Below are 20,406 nucleotides of genomic sequence, written 5' to 3'. Positions count from 1 at the left end.
AATGCTTGGTTTGCTTTTAGTGGAGCACAGGAACACAAGATAGAAATGGCTAGTCAACTGATCAGCCTCAGGGAAGCAGTTTTAGTAGGGTTTTACTGGAAAGCAATAGAGCAGTCTCAGAGAATGCTTGTCATCAAAATTATATAAATTAGTTCTTTGACAATGTCACCTTGAAGTAACTGCAATACCGACTAATGAAACAAACTCTCTGGCTACTACATATTTTTCCTAATGAAGCTGTGGAAAGCAGTATTTTCACTATTTCACTACTACATACATCAGTTCTGAAACTGATAAGAAAATGCTGCCATTTTTCAAGACAGTCAAGGTTCAAATAGAGGTATATTTGACAAGATTTTTTTCTTACTGTGTTCTTACAGCTTTTCCAATAATGCACTGTTTTCAGCTTGAGTGTTTCGCTTCCACTAAGCATTAGTAACTTTTAAAATGTGCATTATTTTGAACAATGATCAGAGGACAAGAAAAAATTCTTCTTTTAATACATTATTTATGCTGCATATCGTACTCTCATTAAGTGCTAAAACTGAAAAATAACCAAACGAGTCTGCAGTAGGATGGTGTACACAAAGATTGATTTATGTAATCATAATTCCATTAAATAAATAAAAATACAAATAAATTGAAAATCTGTACATATTTAATTAAAGATTTGCAGGAAAACATTTTCAGGCTTGGCTGCAACAACTTATATAACCTCGTCCATAATGGCTAATGAATTGGCTTACTTTCTTTGTTAAGGAGGAGCTGTACTTCAACTGAAGTCACTGAAAGCTGTATTTGTTATGGTTTAGTGTGAGGTGTCCCTGCCCATGGCAGGGGGGTTGGAACTAGATGATCTTAAGGTCCTTTCCAACCCTAACCATTCTATGAGTCTATGATCATCTTTTTGACACATGCATTCATTAGTTGCCTAAATTTTCATTACTTTTCTAAACTGAGAAGTTGACAGGTGAGTTAAGACTAAGAACACAATTTGAATCAGCCATTCTATGTTTCATGCATCATTCTGTTTATACTGATATTCATAGACTATAAGTCTATGAATAGATATGATTCTATATCATAGAATCATGGGCAGGGACACCTTTCACTAGACCAGGCTGCTCAAAGCCTGATCCAGCCTGGCCTTGAACACTTCCAGGGATGGGGCATCCACAACCTCTCTGGGCAACTTCTTACAGTGTCTTATTCCTAGCGGAAACCCATAAGAGCATTTTTATTGCTAGCTGCAACACAAAATTTTAGACTTGATTTGCAGAGGAAATATTCTATGCCAATGAAAGCAGCAATGACAGTAGTAAAGTTGGTGAGTGAACTGAATGTTGGGTTCCTGCATTTAACTGCCAAGATGACTTCAGCTCACTAAGAGTCTAGTCCAGGATCTCTTTGAAAGGGGAGAAATCTGTCAAGTCATCATCATGGCCAGAAACAGAAATGAACAGACATAGCTCCTCAATTTCTCTGTACTACAGCTTCTCACCCTTTATGAAAATGAAGTGGAATTTCATCTACCCATATGATTATTCACAAGAGATATTCACAAGATGGATTTTCTCACAAAACTACTGATAATAATGGCTTTTGACAAAACAATGCATTTTACGTAAAGATAATTATTACATTGAGCCTTGACAGTGTGGAAGTACAAAATCCAAAACAAAGAGAGAATACACATACAAACAAAAAGACAACTTTCATTATAAATATGAAATAATTTGAATTCACAAAAGTAACTAAGATAAAGAAGTTTTTTTAGCAAAACATAAAATTAACAATAAACCAGATAGTCTTGGAAGAGAACTGAGAGTTGCATAGAACATCATGTGTGAATATTTTCTAGCATTGATTTTAATAGTGGAAATTGCATCTTTCATATATCTTCTGATTGCATTTTACATATAGAAAACATTTCAACAAATGAATAAACAACATATTGTAGAAATTACTATTTGATACTACAGGTCATTGCACTGTAATATGTCATTTTATATTAAATAGTATCAATTTTTATACTTCAATGACTTTACAATGAGGAAATACCTTATATTACATGATACAGAATGTCTATTTAGATAATTTGGCACTTACAGTATAATTAATATTTTCAAGAAAATCAAACAAAATTCAGAATTGAATCCCTTTGCCTGTACCCTCATAAGCAAATCCATTAATTCAAAGTTCATGCACAAAGTTAGTCAATTTTATAAAGACACTAAGTTGAATGTTTCATTCTAAATATATAAGATTGTGTCTAATACCATATAGCTCATAAATACTGCAAATAATTTCATCATACTCACCCACAGTCACATCCTATGTATATAAAAGAGTAGTTAGCTTGTTTTCAGATTTATAAATTGTACATGTGTTTGTCTATGCCATATGAAATGAACATCCTTAGTTGTATTCCAAGTGCACTCAGCTAGAAGAAACATCATAATCCATTTGCTTAATCTCAGCTAATGTTAATCACCAGACCAGTTCATCTTAGGTAGCCATTGTTCAGAGCAGAGTATCTAACATATCATTCAGCAAGTTCTCTTATATTAATTTTAAACACTATTTACCTTTTAAAATTTTCATTTATGTAGTTTTCTATTTATTTAGATTGCTCAAGAGACTCACAGTACCACATAAAATAAAAATGTGGGTGGGGAGTGTAAATCATCTATCTTCTTATCAGTGTAAGGTTATCCTTCAGACTAAATCCTTTAGTCCTATAAATTCTGAATATGTTAAAATGGAGCTTCTACCACTCAGTTTCTGAGACTATTTATCAACTATCTCCTGGCATTAATTCTTGCTTTTGTTCAATCGTTTGGTCAAGATGATCAAAGGGCAATGCAACAGTTATGTGTGTGAATACAGTTTATGAATGGACAGGAGAATTATAGCTAACTGTGGCTTAATTATACCATAGAATGTGGGTTTGTTTTGTTTTCTTTTCCAGCGGAAATACATCTCTGGATGGTAACTGTTCCATCTAATTGCTAGCAGATGTATAATCTGATTTTGAGCTTCTTTGCTTAATCAGGATTACACCCAGCTCTCAAAACTAGGTGTATGGAACAGTAACAAAAATACTGCTCAGTAAAGACTGCTGTATGCAATAATGAATTTTTAACTATTTTCCTTAGAATAGAATTCAACCCTCATAGAAGTTTTAAAATACCACTTCAGTTCCACTTTCATAAGATCCATAAGCATAAATATTACATTGTTATCTTGCACACATATCTTGATATAAACATTGCTTTCTTAAATATGATATTAATATAATTGAGTCTATCTTAGCTAACATACTGCTTACATTCCAGTCAGTATTCTGCTGTTTACATTTGTTCAGAAGATGAACAAGTGCAAAAGCTATGTATTATTCTGATGTCTTAGAACTTGACCACTTATACATGAATTTATTATAGAGCTGGTTTTCTTTGAAGTGCAGGATTTAAAATACCACTGTTACCCTCATTAGCTTCCCAGTGCATGCATAGCTACTTTCGATAACCAGCTAATCCATCAGTAGTTTCCATGTACCACTAGAATTTGAGACCCAAGAGATAATACTTATGAAACCTGGTGAAGATGATAAACAACTGTCACCATTTGACTGTGTTAATGTCCCTTGATTCTCTGAGAATTCAAAAGGCTTATAATGTTTCTGACCAGACATATGTAACTTAAAAACCTCACTGCATTCTTTCTTGTACTACAAACACTCCATACATTCTGAAAAGATAGAAGATATCATCATCTATATACTAAAAATAGGATCAATAAGAATTATGTTTAAATTAGACTTAAAGCTAACAAGCCACAAAAAATTAATACAGTCCTATAGTAATCAGCATAAAAACACTTTTCATCCATTTTTGTGGGCAACCTGACTGATGTCCGTGAAACTCCTAAAATGATGTGATAAGAATTTAGTCTTAGTATTTGGAGAACAGTTGCTTTTTTTACATAAACCATTCACAAAATAAAACTGGGGAATATAAAATTAGTCCAGAAAATTTAAGAAAGCAAAATCAGGACACATGGGAAAACACATCAGTGATTGTAAGTGGTTTTGTACTTGTAAGCAGGATTACAATTTTCTGAGTTGCTGTAATTTTTACTTTTAAATTACATGCCTGCTTATCTCCAGAACATCTTCAATTCTCAGCTCTGATGCTAAACATTACACTCAACCACAGGCATCAGTGGCAGTTTTCCTTTCAACTCCAAAGGGTGTCCTCCAGGAACAGTGGCATTGAGATGGCCAACTGAAGGTCCAGTGCCTGCAGTTAGTCGAAAACACCATTCCATAAAGCAAAAGGCCTGATCAAACACCCTAAGCAAATACTTGGCCTGCAGTCCCTGGGCTTAACAAAAGCTCAAGTGGAAGTTTTCAAAGTTAAGAGAAAGTTTCTAAATCATTCTAAAATTTTTTGTAAATCATTCTGAAAAACAGCCCAGAAAATTATAGTGTCAAAGTAAATGCAAAATAGATTTTTGTCATTGCTTTTTCTGATTTTGATTAATTATTCTTTTATTTCTATGAACTTCACCTTAATAACTGAACTGATTAAATGCTACAAGTACCTAAATATAACCCAACACTTCCCATCTCATTCTACTAATTTTGTGTTTCTCAAGACCAGCATCATATCAAGGAAACTGATGCCTAAGAAAGAAAAAATATGTTAGCAATTACATTATCACATTTACTGATATATTCTTTTTCCCTTGGCAGATAACCAGCATCCCAGGTTGAGAAACATAAGCAGCCTTTCCTACAGCATTATCCTGAGTCAGAGCAGGGTCAGAACCCTGTGTGATGTGGCCCTCCCTGCCTGGCAATCCTATGGCCCTTGAATGACACCCTTTGTTTAAGTTAGAGCCATATGGAACAGCAGTTAACCCTCGACTATTTTTATCATTCAAGCGTGAGTCACTTCTTTAAAACAGGGCAGTTGCTACACCAGTTAAACTATTACTGTTGACCTCATGTCCCAAGAAAATGCTGATAATGTGCCTTATATTTCCAAGTCCCTTCAACCTCTTACACCTCTGCTTTTCTTTTTTATAAATTGGACTGCTCAGTAGGCATGGAACTAAGAAACTGCTATCAAGCTAAAAAGGAAATTATCACATTAGAAGCAGGGGCCTGGGTCAAGTTCCCTTCAGTGTGCCCAGCCTGTTTACATCCATTCCAGTAAAGTCTTACAAAAAATGTGTCACTATTAATATGTTACTACTGATAAGATTTTTGAGCCATTGCCTTACAACTGCATTTTTATGTTTGATATACTTGAACTTCTTATCAAGTTAATCCCCACAGACTTTTGTTCATTAAATTCTCCAACATAGATTTGATAACCAACAGCTGGGGATGCAGAATGAGAAAAAAGTAAATTTTGTTTTTCTCCTCTGGGGAGGAAAACAAAACAAAACCAGAACCCTGCTTTTGAGAGAGCTCTGCCTGTATGGTTAGATGGACTGCAAAACTTCTGTTTGAGCTGTTCTGGGTTTTGACCAACCACTAAATTTAACTCTAATCCAAATGCCTGTTTGTGTTCAAAAGGTAGTTTCCTACAGGAAATTTCTGGCCTGGCAGAAGTATAAATTGACCCATCATCTTTAATTGGGTTAGGATTTCATTCTGGAGTGTACAACTTGCCTCAGAGTTAAGTGTATAATCATTCTCAGCTTAGTTTTCCTTATTTTTTTATCTCAGGTGTATTTAACCATCTACAATGACCCTCTGTTCTGTAAGATATGTTAGCTGAAGGGAAGGGTCAGCCATATTTTATTTTTTTCTGAGTATGGGCATCTGAAAAAAGAGCCATCCTAATTCACATTTTGCTTTGTATTCTGTCTACATAATTCACTGCAGTGATACAGTGCTTACAGAGTGTCTTGAAGTCTTTAAAATTGAAAGAGTGACTAGAAATGTTTTCCCTATCTCTACTTTTCTTCTCCTACAACGTCTCAACAGTTTCTTTTCTCCCTTGAATATTTGACCTGCTGAGCCCTTGCACCAAATTAATAATGCAGCCACCTGTGCTGACCTTAATACATAATAAGTCATACAAAACAATTATGTTACAACTACAGATCAAATTGGTGCTGTCAGCTTATTAAAGATTGATTTCTTGCTCTTTTAGTTAGAAAACTCCTATGTGAACCTTAAAGTTTTGCTGAAATTTTCACTCATAACAGCCAAGGTTGTGACAAATTTGGGGTATTTTTTCTATTAACTTCCTTCTATTTCTTACCAATCTGTTAGTTTATAACTATAGTTTTTTGCATCTCATAGAGAGCATGGTCAAAGAAAAGAATTAAGTAGGCAGTACATGAGTTCCCTGGACAAGCTGATATCATCTTACCTTGAAATTTAACCCCACATGCCTGTATCGGAAATTCTGAGCAATGACCTTGCCAAACTTCCTATTTCACAGGGACAGTGTGAAGCATAAGTCAAAGAAACTTCATAGCAGCATAGTGACTGTGAAGGACAGATCTTTTGGATCCTCCTGCAGGACATCATAAAAACCTTTTCTGGGGTCTGTTATTTCCTTGATGGAGTTCAGAGGCTGTTTTTAGAAAGAGTTCGTGGATTGAGGCCAAGAAGGGTAAAAGACAATTCTTAGACATAATGTACACCTTTGCCTCCTACTCACACTTTAAGGTCTTTTAAGATCAAAGTTAACACCCTCAAACACTTGCTCTGATCTGCTGCCTACTCCTATAAGCGCCCAGGCTCCTGAGGCTAACAGTACAGCTTTGCTGCCTGGCAAGGGTATAGTTCCAGCTCTGACACCACTAAGCTGCTTAATGTCTTATCTTCGGTGCAGCGCACTGCCCATCACTGTTTTGTCCATCTATCTTGCCTGAAGAAACCTGGCTATCCCCTCTAACAGCCCAGGCAGCAACCTGTTGCTGTCCTCCACTCCTCTGGCTAGTAAACAGCTCTCCTACTACTCCAGAGGTCCAGTTCACTGACTGATTTAGAGCAAGGATTTAAATCCATATATCTTAGCTTTCAAGATAGATAGTGAATTAGTTCAACACTCCTCCTTCTATCTAGGTTTTGTACAAGAAAAGGCTGAGCTGCATACAACATCTAATTCCAGAGCAGATTTTATAGCTACAAGCACCCAGTGGCAAGAGACACATAAAATTAAGCCTGGGTTTAGATACCCATTTATTTAACACACATGGAAATAGTATAAAATATGAATCCCAGTCTAAAGGCCCTGCATCAGCCTGGGATTCAGGAGGCAAAATATCTAACTCAAAACTGAAGATCCTTGGAGGAAACAAGCCTAACACCTCCAGTGTTGTATTGCTGTGCCTGAACCCCCGGCATTAGTCTAGGTACTCATAGAGTACTTGGACAGTTACTCAGATGTGCTAACTGTAGGTGTGGGCAAGATCTGAGAAAATAGAGGTACTACTAAATTGTATTTGACTGTCCTACTTGCAGTACCAGATGTAAAAAATGGAGCTGAGTGCATGTTCCTAAACTCAATCCAGGATCCCCTCAGTGAGATTTAAACCTGAGGATGGTCACCACTTCTATTACTGTGGCCCTCCAGAATACTTGCTTTTCACCTTTCTGCATTTATTTTCCCTTACACTTACATAAAAATGTTACAAGTAGATATTTCTGTATATGCACGTTTATATCTAAGTATTTATACATACACATAGACACACACACAAACTCTACTCGGATGTTTTCAGTTAGATTCTATCCTTTGGCTTAAGTTGTCATTTCCAATGTCTTGATTTTATATTCCCAGACCTGTTGTTTCACTTTCATTTCATTTTGATTTGGAAGTACATTTCTCTAAAATCCCTCACATGCAGAGCTAGTATTTTACCAAAGTACAGACTTTATATGTATACTGACTTGGAGTCAATTAGAGAAATTAATTTTTTTTTTTTAATGAAGACATTGTATTTTTAGCATAGTGCCAGTTCCTAATAACAAATGGTACTAAAAAGGGACATTACATGGATAAAGATTTTTTAATATATGCTTAATAAAAAATAGGAAGGCAATGTCCACCTCTTTCAAAAATAATCAAACCATAGTAGGTGTTACCACTACCAAATTTTCCCTATCTATCTATCTATCTATCTATCTATCTATCTATCTATCCATTTCTCTTTTCCTATTTATAAATGAAGCCTCAGATGTTGTCAACATAACTTTTTCTACACGCTGTAATGTTGATTAAAAATTATACATTTTAAAAAACGTACTACTTCCTTTTAATTAAACTTTTGATAGTAAGGTGGTGTATCAATTTTTATTTTATAAAAATATTTTGGTATTGATGGTATTTATTTTTAATTAAGTTAGAATTACATTAGCAAAAGCAATAAAAATATTTCTAAGTAGAAAGTCCATGAGTTAAGTACATGACTATAGACAGAATGGTAAAAAATATTGCTGCTGTCTTCAAGCAGTTCTATCAGTAAAAACTAAGAGTACTTTAAAGTTCATTATGTGAGGCACTGGAATTAAAGTAGGTAAAATTTGGGGATGTTTCTTAAGGAAAGCCTATGTTGTCAAAGCTATGGAATAAGTGACCCACTAATATTTTTTCCTATTTCTTAGGTTCCTTTAGTCAAAATCTTTGGTTTGTGCTTGACACAGACACAATCCACCATATATCACTTGCAAAGAAAAGGATCTGTTAGTTTCCTGATCCTTGTGGTCATTCTCCAGTGAAATAACACCACAAAGCCAAGAAATAGCAGAGGAGTTAACTTAGAAGATGACATACCACCTTCCATTAAAAACTAAGGAGAGGTCAGCGGTGAAAAGGCCTGGCCATCAATACAGTTTTATAATGTTTCTGCTTCTGCTGCTTCCTTACAGCAAAAAGTTGTATTTTCAAGCTTCCTTCTTCTTACTACTACTGTCCTTCACTTGAGAAAAACAAAAAACTCCTCCTTTGTCCCTTCAAGTATTAGTTTTTGACATCTTCCCTTTTTGTCAGGGAGTGAAGATCTCAGAAAAATCATAAACCAAAAATTAAAAAAAATATACTATTCTATTTCTGCTCTTTCTGCTTTACTTCCTGCATAAGGAAGACTGCCACACTGCATCAACACTGCATCAACACTGCATCAACAATGCCTGTACCAAGCCTCTAGCTCATATTTGCTGTAAAGTACCTGGGGAATGTGACAGCATCTGGAAAGGAGGTATGCTTAGATGCTTCACTCCTTCAGGATACAGCTGTGTTATATTGTGCTATTCTGTGAAGCACATTCATGCTCTTATCTTCACTCCACTGAATACTGAACAATATCTATTTTCTACTGATTTTCTCATTTTAAAAGTACAATTTTAATGAGTACATTTCTAATGTTCTTTTCCCTTAGCTTCTTCCTGATATTTTCAAACAGTAATTAAGAAAAAAATGCCCAGATTTTCAGACTATAATGAAGGAAAGTAATATTCTAATATATACCTAATGTTGTCTAAAGGAAAGCTAAATTGGAGAGATATGTTCATACGAATACCTTGCAACCTTGCAACAATGATGACATAGAGGTATGTATTATACTGACAAAGAAGGTATGCTTTATAATCAATATTTGCCATGTTTAAATAAGAATCTAAATGCAGATTTATGTAGTTTCATATTTCTTAAGAGCAGCAGTGACTCCCTCTTTTTGCAGGCACAACCATCTCTGTCTTGAGAGATGGAGAAGACAGCACAAAACCTCAGAGAATGAAAAAAATAATGTTAAAATACAAAACCGCCTCCAGAGCAACCTGGAATCATAATGTGGTGTGTTTGACAAACTGGAGGGAAGGAATGCCATCCAGAGGGACCTTGACACACTTGTGAGGTGGGCTGATGCCAACCTCATGAAGTTTAACCATGACAAGTGCAAGGTCCTACACCTGGGTCGGAGCAATCCCAGGTACAGCTACAGGTTGGACAGAGAAGAGATTCAGAGCAGCCCTGTGGAGAAGGACTTGGGGGTGTTGGTTGATGAGAAAATGAACACGAGCCGGCTTCAGTACCCTGGGCTGCATCAAAAGGAGCATGACCAGCAGGTCGAAGGAGGTGATCCTGCCCCTCTACTCTGCTCTCGTGAGACCTCCCCTGGAGTATTGTGTGCAGTTCTGGTGTCCTCAACATAAAAAGGACATGGAACTGTTGGAACAAGTCCAGAGGAGGGCCACGAGGATGATCAGGGGCCTGGAGCACCTCCCGTATGAAGATAGACTGAGAAAGTTGGGTCAGTTCAGCCTGGAGAAGAGAAGGCTGCATGGAGACCTCATAGCAGCCTTCCAGTACCTGAAGGGGGGCTATAGGGGTGCTGGGGAGGGACTCTTCATTAGGGACTGTAGTGATAGGACAAGGGGTAAAAGGCTAAAACTTAAACAGGGGATGTTCAGGTTAGATATAAGGAAGAAATTCTTTACAGTAAGAGTGTTGAGGCACTGCAGGCTGCCCAAGGAAGTTGTGAATACTCCACTCCTAGTAGTGTGCTAAGGCCAGAATGGATATGGCCTTGAGCAACCTGGTCTAGTGTGAGGTGTCCCTGACCATGTTCCAACTCATCGCAGGGGGTTAGAACTAGATAATCTTAAGGTCCTTTCCAACCCAAACCATGCTGTGATTCTATGATTCTATAATCCTCATGTATTCCAAGATTCTATAATCCTTATGGATTCTACTCTGAATGTGTTAAGAAACCACTTGCTAGGAGTTATTTGAATGTTATTGAAATAAACCAGTTTTTGCAAAACCACCTCTGACAAGGTCACCTGCCAAGGTCAACCTACAGCAATCTCTCAGGAGCCGCGACAGAACAATAGGCCTACTGCAAAGAGCAAGCAGGCAGGCACATGGGCTCTGCTGCTCTATCTCAGCAGATAAGCAATCCTTGTGACTGCAAATTAATCACAGGGAGCAGCTAGCGGGAAAAGGGATGTAGGGGAGATCTCCTCATGTTTTTCTTAGCAGGCTGCCACAGGGAAATACTCAGATGCCAAAGGATGTCTGCTTACTTAGAAGAGACTGATCTAAAAAGAAGTGACATAATAGAATCTGGTCACGCAAACTGTCCCCAAGCAATTAGACTTTTTCTGATTTAATGCTATTTTAGGTTTATTTGTGCTTTTGGAAATTGGACTTACCCCTTGAAAAACACAGGATGTGTTATGCCACATTGCATATCCACCTATGATAATATCATAGGAGACTGTAGCTATTGCATCATTTTTGTAAGATATATAACCTCAAACTGAACCAAGTTACACTTTTGCCTTTGTGAACTACAGAGAAAAAGAAAATGTAGTAAGTTTTGTCCAGAAGGCTTTCTGGATACTAATCCTTAACTTTTATCTCCCTTCAGAAACACCGTTGGGCATGGGGATGATAAATAATTTTTGTGTGGCCCCATTTCAGGGCTGAAAAGCAAGTTTTCATTTAGATATATCTTTCTTTTTACTGTCATTGATATTCCTTAAATTACAAGTTTTCATAGACTTTTCTCAAAGTAAAAGTTTAAATTAAGAGATCATTTCTAACATACCTGGCTTTGTTTATACTGCAATAAATAACAACGAAATTGTTTGCAAATGAAAAAAGAACTCCTTATCAAGGTGTAACTTAAAACAGCTGCAGAGGCAAGGTTAGATGAGGGAATACTAATTAATAGCAACATGTTTGTATTCTGAAAAGAAGCTGATTCAAAATAGACTGGGCTTTCATAGAATCATAGAATAGTTAGGGTTGGACCTTAAGACCTTAAGACCACCTAGTTCCAACCCCCCTGCCATGGGCACGGACAACTCACACTAAACCATCTCACCCAAGTCCTCATCCAACCTGGCCTTGAACACTGCCAGGGATGGAGCATTCACAACCTCCCTGGGCAACCTATTCCAGTGCCTCACCACCCTCACAGTAAAGAACTTCTTCCTTATATCCAATCTAAACTTCCCCTGTTTAAGTCTTAACCCATTACCCCTTGTCCTATCACTACAGTCCCTAATGAAGAGTCCCTCCCCAGCATCCCTATAGGCCCCCCTTCAGATACTGGAAGGCTGCTATGAGGTCTCCACACAGCCTTCTCTTCTCCAGGCTGAACAGCCCCAACTTTCTCAGCCTGTCTTCATACAGGAGGTGCTCCAGTCCCCTGATCATCCTCGTGGCCCTCCTCTGGACTTGTTCCAACAGTTCCATGTCCTTTTTATGTTGAGGACACCAGAACTGCACACGAGAAACATTTCTAACAGCTTTGCAAACCAAAGTGCTAAACAAGAGCTGTACCCAAGGCCCCTCCATACATGCAGTAGCAAAGGGGATACAAGGAGGAGCCTGAGGCTGCCCCATGTAGAGGACGGAGTTGACTCCAGCCAGCTCCATCAGATCACCACGGGACACAGCTGAGCCCATCAGTCATATGTGTCACATCTATGGTAACATATTTAAGAAAGGCTAAGGATGTTGGACAGGTAGGGGAGAGTGGGTGACAGTAGTGCGAGTAATAAGGCAATAGAAAGGGAGGGTGCATTTCAGGTACTGGAGCAGAGATTCCCCTGCAGCCCCTGGAAGAGCTCGCACTGGAGTAGGGATTTGAACTGTGGTCTGGGGAGACCTCATGCCAGAGCAGGATTTTTTCCTGAACTGCAGCTTGTAGAAGGACCCACACTGTAGCAGAAGAAAAGTATCAGATGGAAAGAGAGGCTGAGAGGATCTGGTGTGGACTGACTGTACCCCCACCCCATCTCTTGCTGCACTGCTCAGGGGTTGGTGGAGGATTCTGCAGTGAAGGACTGAAGTTGAGTCTGGAAGATGGAGAGGAAACATGGCAGTTTACTGTTTGTCTTTGTTTCTTGCTACCTGAATCTATTTTCAGTGGCAATAATTTTCCATGAATTAATTTTGCCCAGGTTGGGACCGCTTTACCCATAACAACAATGGGCATGCAATTTCTCTGACTTTATCTCAACCCATGCGGTTTCTCATGCTGTTTTTTTCCCTGCCCTCTGAGGAGGGGAGTTTAGCCCTTAGCTGAGGCTAACCCATTGCAGTTCCACAGAAAACACAGATCCCTGTATTCAGAAACTGCAGCTCCTCAATTGCACAATTCACCTACCAGAAAATCAAGGTGTTTTCTGAGAATTACTGCCTCATAAATATTCCTTTTTTAAACACAATGCCTGATAGCTGTAGATGTAGATAAGAGACAAATGAGGCTGAAAATACTTTTCACCTTATCTTCAAAGGATTCAGAACTAAAATCCTCACTCTTATAAATAAGTCTTTAGTTACAGCAATATTTCTCTTGGTACTGGTGGATTTCAGACAACCAGTCCAAAAACTGACACAAACTATGTCCTTTGGCCAAGTAATATCATTCAAGTAAATGCAGCTAATAGTATGACCAAGGGTTTGCAACCTTAGGCCACATAATTGGAACTCAAAGTTCTCTAAAGTGAAACTGTTTGGAGGAAATGCACTGTACAGTGTACTCCAGGACTTGAAATGCTCAAAAATTCCCCCAGCCACTTAAGTTGCCAGATATCTTATTCTGATATTTTTCTAAATGAAATTTCAGTTCTTTGGTTCAAAGACACTTTCCTTTTAGAAATTTATCATATGCTTAAAATGGTAAAATAAGAAAAGATCACAATCAAAATAACTCATCAAATCACCTAAATGAAACATTTCAAACCTATCAGAGCTTTTCCTTCTTGGTTGGTTCCCAATTCCCTTTTTGCCCTCTTTTGAGATTTTAACTCTGACTTTTCTGAAAATAAGAATAAAAAAAACCTGAAATCTCAAAAATGCTTGCATGATGGCAAAAGGCTGTGTTTAGAATTTAGCAGTGCAATCAGCACTATAATCACATCTTAAAAAGTAAATGCTGTTCTTCATAACTTCTAAAACTAGAATATAAAAATCGAGGATGTGGAAGACTGCCACATGCCAGCCAGCATCAGATAGCATTACTATCTTAATGCTCTTGTAAGGGACTTGCACTAAGTTGTACCAACAGAAGATGGAGTGCATCTCTCTATGGTGTTATAACCATGCCATTCAACTTATCTCTACAAGCAATTCAATATTACTGATGCAGGAAAAACTAAATCGTGATTTTAAAAGTGCATACTTATAGTAACAGAGATGCTCAGAGGAAAGACAGCAAACATTATTTGGTATTAAAAGTACTTTTACAAAATGCTTATTGAACATTGCTCAAGGACAGATTAATATTTTTATGCTAGCAAACAGAAATGTCTCTTTAATGCAAAGTACATGTCAAATCACTGCTTCAATCTTTTCCTCTTCACAGCAATGTCAATAGACAACATATTTCAGTTAAAAAAGGCAACTTTTTCTATTTAAAGAAAACTGAATTTAAGTTCACATGAAGCCCCTGTATAACAACTATGTACCCATCTAAGAATCAAATTTATCCGCTACATTTGCTTTGAGAATATGTGCAATAAGAACAACGAATTCTACTCAGATCAGAATCCTAGTGTGAGATCAATGAACAAATACAGATAAAAAAATCTTTGTACCAAAGTTCATGATAAAGTAATAGCAGTGTATTTCCTGAGCTTTTATCTTGTTATTAGTATCCTAAAGTAAAAACTCAGGTAGCATAATTAATTATTCACAAGAGAAAGGGATATACCAAAACAAGCTGCCTCACAGGGACAGAAAAGACACACAAGAGATCTGTGACATGAGGGCACAACAGTTTCCATTCTAGGGATGCAAAGCTAAAATGAATTAATTTCAGCAAAAAGAAATACTAATGCAAAATCTGTATAAGGAAAATAAGGCCTTTGGTTTCTCCTCCAATCTTCCACTGTTTATAAAAAGGAGGTACTTGAGTAAACTAAATTATATCAACAGTGGATTTAGCCTAGTGCTTCCAAGAGCTCTCTCTTAACGTCTAGGAACAAGACTGACTTGATAAAGCATGAAGTTTGTAATATTTCTTTTGTACATTCTGTTGCAAAATGTTCTAGGTTGTTTGATGCTCAGACATATTTTCTATCTCAGCCCCCACCTCTGTCAAGGCACACCTCAAAACACATAAATCTGATAAGTCTTATTTCACGGTCATTTGCGATTGTATATTTGCTCATATGTTTAATACCAGACTGACAGAGCAGCTGTAAAGGGGTACTTTTGAAAGGTCATATAACATTATTCATATCACTTAACTTCATTAAGATATTTATAACTGACAACAAAATTTGCTCCTGTGCTAGTGTTGACTAATAGTGTCCCCACCCATAAGCCTTTTGCAGCGCCTCATTTCAGTTGGTGTTTGATGCCAGAGCCTTATCTATAAAACGGAACTACCAATTTCTGGACAAGAACTGGAAAAATATTAGCTCCCTCCGTGCTGAGGTAAATCACTTCCCAGTGTATTGACTTGCAGACTTCAACATTTTTCATATGGTTTTCACTCTCATTCCATCTATAAAAGAATGTTAGTTTCAGGAGAACTAATACTTGTGTGATACAAACCTAGAACTGCAGCTCAATTTCCAGAAGTGGTTGGTAGTGCTATTCTTTAACTACATATAAATGAAAGCAACTATTTATTTATTTCACATGAATGATTAAAGTGTTTCTTAAGCCAGGCAAAAAAGGAAGAAAATCACACTTTTTGCATGTGTTCAGATTACGTGAATAGTTAAACTTTAGATAATGACTTTAGAAACTCATATTATAAAGCTGCAAATATATTCATGATTCCCTTGTTAGCATCATAGCACAAACAGATCCCACAGGCTTCAGTTCCAGTGGAGGCCCAAGGTTCCAGTGGAGACCCCTTTCTCAACTATGATGAATGCTGTGAAAATTCTTGCATTTTAAAGGCAGTTATACTATTTCATTACTCCAAAATACATGAAAAATGAGGTTAGAAGATACAGTCAAATGCACTGAATTATACATTTGGAATAAAAAATATTTTCCTCTTTTACAATGAAGAAATCAAGTGCTGGTTAGTCCTTTAATATCCAGACTAAACTGTCTGTCGACCAAGCATGATTTGTTCTAAGAACTTCTTGAGATGCAAGAAGCAGATATCAGTATCCTTTCACATCATTATAAACAGGTTGTTAACACATAGTTTGTGAGGGGGTTGGTTTGGAATCACAGAGCAGCTGATGCTGGAAAGTGCCTCTAGGGAACATCTAGTCCAACCCACTGCTGAGAGGAGTCAGCCAGAGCAGGTTGCCTGGAACCATGGCCAAACAGCTTTCAAATATTTCCAAGGATGGGACACCACAATCTCTGAGCAACCTGTGCCAGTGTTTCCCCACCCTCACAGTAAACAAGTTTTTTCTTTATGTTCTGGTGGAATTTTCTGTATTTCAGTTTGTGGATGTTACCTCTTGTTTCACTAGATACCTCCGAGATGAGTATGGTTTCATCTTCTCCCCTTCCCTCCCATCAGCTATTTATATGCACCAGCATCCCCCTGACTTTTCTCAAGGCTGAACAACCCCAGCTCTCTCAGCCCCTTTCTGTATGTCAGATGCTCCAATCCCTTAATCATTTTAGTGACCCCTTGCTGGACTCACTCCAGGATATTGGGAATTGTTTTTTTCCTTTTATTTTTTTCCTTCTACCTTTAGTTTTGGAAATATCAATTTCACATACAAAATCTCTACTACAGCAGGGTAAGCTTTATTCCAAGAGATTTTTCCCCCTTAGGCTACAGAAAAGTTCTTGGCAAGCCAACTGGTACAACTTTATTGCAAAAAATACCTGTGAGGGAAAAAATGTTTAAGTAATCACACCAGCACAGCAGGGAGCTCTGCTTCAAGGCATTCATTTTTTCATCCACATCCAGGTAAGAGTCTAGAGGTGGAATCACATTTTCACATGTCCTTCTCTGGTATCAGATGAGGGCTAAGGTGTTAGGACCACAGAAACAGCCCAGAAGCGAGAGCTGCCTTAGGAAATGGAGAAGGAGAGATCCTTCCTCTCCATCGCAGCTGGAGTTGCCTACCAACATCTTTACACAGTGTGACACTGCACAGAGGAACTGAATGCAACGATTTTTAACATGGACATTAGCATATAAGAGAAACTTGTTTAATGACTAGCCCATTTCCAGAAGTCCAAATAATCCTTCCTAAAATTCTTTGTAATCCATAATCACATAGCAAGTAAAGTGTGAATGGCGGCAGCATTTGTTTTGAGCTTTATTGCCTGCAGGTTTTAGCACACAAAATCATCAATTAAGACTATTAGATGGCTGACACACACTCACAATCTTTAACCCTTATTAAACCATTATTACACAGTGTGCAGGCAACTTTCACAACAATTTGTTTCTCATTTCTCACTGAAATAGCTGCAGTTCCCAACTATAAAGGCTGATGCCTGAGCAGCTTGCAGAACAAAGCTAATGAACATTCAAATACTGGTTCTTCTAGTTTTGGAAAGATAGCAAAGAGCATGCATCATTCAAGCTGCTATGTGTCCTGCTGCTTCAAAAAAACCCTGATGACTGATTTATCTGACCACAGATATCCCATCTGGCTTAGTGGGCACCCTCCCTTTTGATGAAATGGTCACAGTCTTATTTCTTTACATTTTGCCATGGTGGAGAAGCCAACAGTTTAATGTCACAGCCTAAACCACAAAATGCATTTTGGTTTGTCTAAAGTTTGCTTATTAGTGGGGAAGACTTACTTCAAGCAAAATCCTATGTCTACCAACAAGTGAAACTGGAAATACACTTTGCATTTCTCATTCAATAGGAGAAAAACGTAATAAAGTACTTCTAATGTTCTGGGTTTTCTACAGAGGTGCAACACTAACAATCATCTTAGGTGCAAAAAAATTACACAGACAGAAACTCAGTTATTGTAAAAACTGGAATTTGCTGTATGTGAGCAAGATAGTCAAAGATGATCAAAATCCCTTAAATATTCTTCAGTCCAAATGTGCTATGTGAATAGAGGTCTTATATCAAAGGTGTGAAAATGCACTTGTCAAGATAGTGCATGTACATTTCCCAGTATTGCAATGAATACATTTCATGTGTCACATTTTGTTTTCCTCCTCTCAAAGGCAGAAGGATGCACAATGCAAGCTTTTGCTTTATAGCGAGCTTTAAACCAGGCTTTAGTCTTATACACAACACCACAAATTGTTAGTAAATTCAGGATTTGAAAACCAAGCTTTCTTCTTGTGAAAAACCATGTTTTTTCTACTGAAACCTTGTCCTCAGAAAATGGAGTGAGAAAGGTAGAAACTGTTCTATTCATGTATTTGAGCTAAGTCTAAAGAAAAAAAAAATGTTATTCCCAGCACAATTCCAGTCTTTCTTTTTTTAGAGAGTTCTTTTTTCCAGAGGGAGGATGTTATTGCTTTAATCTATATTTAAGATGCTCTAAGTCCAGGCCATCAAATGTCTTTTAGATAATCTGATCCAAAATTCTATGGGAAACGAGCAGAAGGGAAGCTGACATGTTCACAATACATGGTGCTGCTGAGGAGGTCTCCAAGGAACTCCATGCCACTTTCGAAAGCAATGTTGTCTGTGTTTACCACATGCCTACAAAGAGACCAACATTCAGACCACAGTCCACCAAGACAGAAGAAATCTAAAATCAGCAAGGAGTACAGGAAAAGTCCTCAGCTACAAAGTTATAGGGAACTTAATAAATACGGGTCTTTAACACAAAGAATATGACATCATGGGCAAGAGCTTCTCAGTATCTCTTGTTCACCACTATTATGTCCATCTTGCTCTGCTTCAACTTCAGTTACCTGGAGGTTTATCCACAAACTAACCCTAAACTCTATTCAGTTTTCTGGCAAGAAATGTAGAGCTGTAAATGACCAAACCAGGAAGAACTAGGCCTAATGCGGATATAATAGCTCCTACCATCTGAATAGCTCTCCTTCTATTATGATATATTATACATTTACCTGACAGAAAGACCCAGTAGAATAAAATACCTCAATGATGTCTGGTAGATTCTTTTTTGTAGCCTGGCCTGCCTGAAACCAAAATTAAAGGGTGGCAAATGTTTGAGTAATCAACAAGATCAAAGCCTAAAGTTTAGGCAGGCAAATGGTGTGGAACGTTGAACACCTTCAGCTGCTATTAAACTTAGCACAAGCTGGCTAATGTAGCAGCTCTCAGCTGTGGTCTTATGACATTCTTTCTCCCCTGGACAAACTTTTCTAGCTGTTACTCTTTTCAGTCTTCCTGTAAGATGTGCCTTCCACCTGTTTATCCATAGCAGGTTTTGCATTATTTCTAATTGCAAAAAAATTTCAAAAGTTGTTTTTGAAACAACCAGAGTCAATATCACTCAGAAAACTAAAACTAAAGAGAAATATCTAGATTTCTGATCTGATATATAACAAACTGATTAAGCAAGTTTCTTAACCTGGACAAGTGAATTTTTGAAGTGGGAGAAAATAACATAATTAGTAAACAGTAAAGTAGTAAGTGGAGTGGTGCTCTAAAAGAGAAATATCCTAAACAATGCAAAAAACATAACATGCTTTTACCTAAAAGTTTACAATTCACTACAGGATCCCCTGCTTGAGGAATTCTGTGTGGCTGATAAAAGTATTCTTAAGAAAATAATTGCAACTTCAGCTGATCAGAATGAGAAAATACATTTAATTTCAAAAGTTTTGTATTGTCTTTTTTTTTTGGCTCTTTGCTCTTGCTTCAACCTTTTCTTTCTCTAAATTTTATGGATTTTAAGTAAATTTAGGGCCCTGACTTGAACAGTGAAGTGTATTGTTTGAATAAAGCCCTCAGCACCTTCCTGCAGAGACCTGAGGTCAAAATATATTTTAGAATAAAGCGTGAATATGATGTTGAACATATTACACTGGCTCTTTTACTGGAACAAAACACAAGTTCTGTTCTGAATTTGTCAAAATGTACTCCATGAATCTGGGCACCTAGATCACTATGTAACAATAGGACATTTGCTGACTAGAGAGACTAACAAAAGATGCACAGTAGATAATCATTTAGAATGGGACCAAAGCATCCTCACATTGAGAAGAATAATGCTTTGTAAGAGAGAGCTGTCAAGGGAACAAAAAGACAAACTCAAAGCTGAACTATTTTTAAGATGAGTGGGCCTGCATATTCAAACAGTTAGGAAAAGTACAACATTTCTACTGCTTGGCAAACGTAAATCACTGGGAAAAAAAAATCCGAATCACAGACTTGCTGTTTTCAGCTGCAGGTGGCAAGTAAAGAAGTTGTGGGAGGAAAATATTTTCTATGTTGCTCCATTGTCTTTGGTCTTTTCAGTTATATTGTTTCCTGTTAATTTTTATACTTCTTATAGCTATGTTGTTATTGAAGCACAGAAGATATTCGTGACAT

General features: G+C 37.4%; 1 protein-coding gene across 4 annotated transcripts in view; it reads right to left on the bottom strand.

The window, feature by feature from the left end:
- The window catches only part of RP1 (RP1 axonemal microtubule associated), a 209,220-nt gene that overhangs the window by 183,596 nt on the left and 5,218 nt on the right, over positions 1–20,406 (bottom strand). The gene's annotated exons all lie outside the window — the stretch shown is intronic.

The sequence above is a fragment of the Pezoporus wallicus genome, unplaced genomic scaffold, assembly GCF_028554395.1.
Source record: "Pezoporus wallicus isolate ANWC-B61680 ecotype Strahan unplaced genomic scaffold, APGP_CSIRO_Pwel_v1 contig_227, whole genome shotgun sequence".
Classification (NCBI taxonomy): Eukaryota; Metazoa; Chordata; class Aves; order Psittaciformes; family Psittacidae; genus Pezoporus; species Pezoporus wallicus.
This window is presented reverse-complemented; position numbering and strand designations above follow the sequence as displayed.